Here is a 5,608-nt window from a genome sequence, read left to right as displayed (position 1 = left end):
TTTAGAGACGGATTTTAAAAATCCGTCCCTAAATTAGAGACGGACTTTAAAAAATCCGTCCCTAAATTAGAGATCGGATTTTAAAAATCCGTCTCTAAATTAAAGAAGTGTAATAAAATATTCATAAAATCCGTCTCTAAATTAAAGAAGTGCAATGAAATATTCATATTTAAATTTAGAGACGGATTTTTTAAATCTGTCTCTAACTTTAGAGACGGATTTTGAAAATCCGTCCCTAAATCCGTCTCTAAATTAAAGAAGTGCAATAAAATGTTCATATTTAAATTTAGAGAATCCGTCCCTAAATTTAGAGACGGATTATCAATATTTCGTCTCTAAATTAGAAAAGGATATATATCCGTCGTTAAAAATCCGTCGCTATATGAGCTTTTTTTTTTATAGTGTATATAGCTTATAATTTTTCTAGACATCTAAAATTTTTCGTCCAAATGTAACTTAAACTCAAATATAATATATCATGACATTATTGTGTAGATGTTCTCTTTAATTACACTAGCTTTTTATGTACATGATGCATAATGCGTGCAAAATTATATTAAATTCTGCTTAAAAATACAGTAGATAACATCTATTGGAATGGAAAAGAGGAATAAGATTATGAAACGGATAAGAAGAAAAACCGATAGTTTGTTTTGAATCTTTTTTTAAAAAAATAAGAATTGTAAAGTTGAACTTATTTTATAAAAAAAAAATTAAGTAAAATAAGATAAATTCAAATAAATCTAACAATACAAATATCGTCAAGTTTTTAATAAGTTCAGATAAGTCGTCATAATAAGTTTAATATTAAATTTGGGATTTAAAAAAAATAGTTAAGATTGATGATGTTGATTATAATAGTTAATGTTTTCATATAATGTACTCTCTCCGATCTTTATTATTTTGCCCGTTTCTTTTGCACAGAGTTTTAACAGAAACAATATTGTGGGACATAAAAAGACAAATAAACTATTATTTTATTTTAAAATTGAATGTATTTGTAATGGAAAGTTAGTAGTCTCATTTCAAAAGTTTCCAAAATTTTTTGGTAAACTAAGGGTGCGTTCTGTTCAACTTATTGGCCCTGAACTTATTTGAACTTATCTGAACTGAACTTATTATTGAACCTGAACTGAACTTATTAGAACTTATTAAAACTGATTGGACCTGATTCAACTTATTGGATCTTATTGAACCAGATTGGAACGTATTGGACATGATTGGAACTTATTGACCTGATGGAAATTTATTAGACCTTATTGCACCTGATTGAAACTTATTAGACCTTATTGGACCTGATTAAAACTTATTTGACCTTGTTAGACAAAAGATTTGACAATTAATAACATAAATATTACCCCTAACGTAAGTACTACCCCTCAAAATTTATTATGAAGTAATAATTATTAAAATTCTTCCTTTAAAGAAATAATTATTATTAATTATCTCTTATGATAATTAATTTAACAAAAAAAAAATTACTATTTATATATTTGCATATACATAACTTTCACCACTAATATATATAATAGTCTTGTTTTGATTTTATAAAGCACTAGTAGAAAATCAAATATTTAATAAAATAATAGACATTAATACAAGTATATAATATATAATCATTGTGGTAGTTTAATTAAAATTTTAATAAAGACTGGAGGGAGTAATACGTTTGCTTGTGGTTTTGTGACCTTTTTTATATTATTTTTTTTAGGAAAGTTGAGATGTTGTCTTTCTTGGGACTTGGAAATTTGGTTTTCCCCCTCTTCACTTATATCAATTTGTCAAAGAAACCCTATTAGTTTATACTAAGTTGTCTATGATGATTAATTACCAGTCTATCAAATACCTTTCTTTTTGCAAACCAATCTAGCAATTCGAACAAGACAACCCTAGAGGTTGCTTAAATAAGTTACGTGATTCCAAGATATTATGTTGTATGGAAATTATGACTGAGGTATACTTTAGGGTATGATTCTATCAACTTATTTTTACTTAATTTTTAAAAAGTTGAATTTTGAAAAGTCCATAAAAAATAAGAAAAGTTCCACCATATTTATGTAGGGGTGTTCATGGGTGGGTAACCGTCCCGAAACAACATTTCGGTTCGCTCTTTTTGCTAATCATGACCATTTAGACCGGTTACTGCTTAAGCAGTTAATCGGTTTTCCGGTACGATTTTTCGGTTGATCATTAACCGTTATTTAATTTATACTATTATGTTTTACTTTATGTACTATACATTTTCAATTTTTTGTGCACATATTTGAATATTATGTATACTCTAATATAAAATGAATTATAAAGTGGATAATAAATCCATTGAAAAATATAACTAACACTAATAATTCACTTTATTTCCTAATTATAGTGTTTATATTAGTACTAGAGTTTCCATGTAATTACATATATACTTTTCCTAATTGTTGTAATTTAGTTTTCATGTAATTACATACTTTTCCTAATTGTTGTAATTTAGGAACAAATATTAGAATTAATGTAATTTTTTGAAAATATTTTACAACAATTAAATAGAGAAAAATAATATTGCAGTTAACCGTTCACTCAAAAATCATAACAATATTGTTTAACTGTTAATTTTTTCAGTTCGGTAACCGTTGTTGAAACTTTTTTTTATCATTACGATAATTACACATTTAGACCGATTTTTCGATATTTCGATATGATTTTTTGATTTCGATTTTTTTATGAACACTATGAGGCAAAATTTATAATGGTAGAGAAGTCTCTATTAAATTTGTCACTCCTCGTTACTTTCCACTATCTTACTTTCTCACTCGCCCCACTCCTCTATGTGAGACCTATTATCTTATCTGCTTTTAATCTAAACTCCACCACATACATTGTCTTGCCTCACATCAATTTGGTTGTATTCCACCACCACATGTCCACATCAATTGTGAGGCAAAACCGCAGCATATGAAAAATACTTAAACCATAATTTCATCTCTAAAAGGAATACTTAGACCTTCAGTGACTAAAGAAGTACTCCATCCGTTTTATTTTAATCTACACATCTAGCTTACACTTTTCATGCATGTCAATGCAAAATTTTGAGGACATATATCTTTAGTTTTAATTTGTAAAAATTATAAAAAATACATATTTATAAAATACATGTTATGATGAATCTAACAAGATCCCACATGATTATATTTTGATCGGTGTATAAATCACAAATGATGGTCAAAGTGAAATTTGTGAATAGTGTAAAATGTCAAAGTTTGTAAATTAAAATGAAACGGAGGGAGTAATTGCAAGCTTTCTAAATGGGGTTTCAACTACAGTCAGCAAATTAATTAACCACAAGTGCACAACTAAGAGCTCGTTCGTTATCGCTTTTTGTTTTTAGTTTTCAGTTTTTCTAAAACTGAAATACAAAAATACAAAAACCAGGAAAAGTAGTTTTCAATTGTCAGTTTTCAAAATTGACATATCTAGTATTAATATGACTAATTTTAAGTTTATCATCTCCTTTATATCATATGACTTTTATATTTATAAAACTAAAAACTAAAAACTTACATTGATGCGGAACGGATACTAAGAAGTACAATTTGTAGCTATGATGAATTATATTTTGTAGCTAAATTCTATTAGCCTGCTGGTTTAAGTTTGTTGATTCTTTATCTCGGAAAATCCTTCCTAAAAGGTTTATCTCCCAGACCCTTTTGAAAAAATTTAGGTAGCAAGTTTGTTATATCAATACACACATCAAACTTTTTCGGAAAAGAAAATAATCAAGAAGGATAATTTCACAAACATAAACTTATATAGATGTATAGCAAGGTGCTATACATTAGAGTTTCACACCATACACTTCAATTGCACCTAATTAACAACATATAAAATCACTAGCGTACATTATAAATATATATTGTAGCATAGTGATTGAGCATTAGGTACTTCACATTGTGTCTAGAAACATTTATTTTATGCTAAAACTTGAGAAGGCAAATTAAACCACTTATGCGCAAGGCTTGACGTAGATAAGTCGAACCACCTATGCGCAAGGCCTAGTGCACATGCATCTTCTACGAAAGCCTTGACACGTTCCTCCAGGAAATCTCTCAGTGTGGCAAGCAGATTCACAATTTCTACTACTAACGCATATTCCCCTGAACTGGTGACTTGGAGTCATACATGTCCTTGCTTCAGCTACTCTTGTACCAACATCTTCTTTCCCATCAAGATAGAAAACAATAAACACAAAAATTGTGTAAGAAAATTGAAATTGATAATATGTATGAAAATATTACAAAATACATGGAAACTAAATTTTACTTCCAACTTTTATTTATTTATTTTATTTTAGTTTGGAGTAGGATAAACGACGTAAATCAAGACCATGCTCATGTATTTTGAATCAACAATTTAGAAACTAATAGAAGAAAATTAAACCGAAAGTGAGTAAATAAATAAACACGTGTAAAGAAAGTATGATACAAAGTGTGCACTAATATGTATACTTAAATTTATAATAGTATCCTAGATGAAATTTTTTAGTTTATAGTATATTGTAATTCAAGTTCTTTGTAAGTGATTAAAGAAAAAACTACTCCTAAAAATCAAACAGCTATATAGCATTAATTTGGTACCATAAATATTAATATCACAAAGAAGATCTAGTAAGATATGAACCTGTTGTCAGGACAATCAAGAACACAAGGAAAAAAGCAACAACGGGCTTCATTGACTGTTTCATATTATGCGCAATGAACTTTAACTAATTAAAATACTAATGTAATTTTGTTATGCAAACTAACACAAATGAAAGGCTATTTATAGGAGAATATGTTCTCAATTTAAAAGGATATACGCCCGAAGGTGGAACCCTACGGACTTGTCTTGGTGCCTAGAAGTTACTAAGTGACTAGACTTGACACTAGCAGCCTTAAGATCAAATAATTGCATTTTAGATTTTTCGACATGTGGCTATAATGGAACTTCTGAACCAAAAAAAATGACCGACATAAGTTAAAGTTAAGGTCACCCAAGAAAAATCTTCTCAAAGTTTGATATTTTTCCTCAAGATTTTGGTTACCAGCTACACCCTCCGTTTTTTTTAGCACATAAATTAAGGAAATATGTGGAATTATTAAAAAATAGAGTAATAAAGTATAAATTAATTGTATTTTTGTATTATGAAAACAATAAAAGGGTATAAAGATAAATAATATATGAATACCACACACTAAAAGTAGAAATAATTGGCAAGTAAGTGTAGCAATTAAAAAGAGGCATATCTAAATGGTAAAATATAGCAACAAAAAAAAGACGGAAGAAGTAATACGTACATCTTTTTTTGTAGGTGTGTCAAAGCTAATTTTTGTTTATTTTTTAAAATGAAAATATTTAAACTTATTGTAGATCTTATTATACTTTATCTAAACTTATTTTCTTATAAAGATGAAAAATAAGGTGATCAAACCTGACACATAATATAAAATCTTACTACCATGTGCGTATCTGCCGAAATTGATGGCTCAAGGAGCCCGCTCGAGGTCCATAAATGTGTTCAGCTATTTTTTAAAAAGGAATTAAATGAAGAAGAAACTAGAAATCTGCGGCCGTGAGTTTGTAAGAATAT

General features: G+C 28.3%; 1 long non-coding RNA gene across 1 annotated transcript; it reads right to left on the bottom strand.

Moving 5' to 3' along the window:
• Positions 1-4,096: 4,096 nt before the first annotated feature.
• On the bottom strand, positions 4,097-5,236 carry LOC104894158 (uncharacterized). The gene is made up of 2 exons (XR_790189.4): positions 4,660-5,236; positions 4,097-4,194 (listed from the first exon to the last, which is right to left on the bottom strand). It is a non-coding gene; the product is annotated as an uncharacterized LOC104894158 (long non-coding RNA).
• Positions 5,237-5,608: the final 372 nt, after the last annotated feature.

This window comes from Beta vulgaris, chromosome 5 (assembly GCF_026745355.1).
Source record: "Beta vulgaris subsp. vulgaris cultivar EL10 chromosome 5, EL10.2, whole genome shotgun sequence".
NCBI classification, from domain to species: domain Eukaryota; kingdom Viridiplantae; phylum Streptophyta; class Magnoliopsida; order Caryophyllales; family Amaranthaceae; genus Beta; species Beta vulgaris.
The sequence above is the reverse complement of the archived record's forward strand: the minus strand, read 5'-3'. Positions and strand labels throughout refer to the sequence as shown.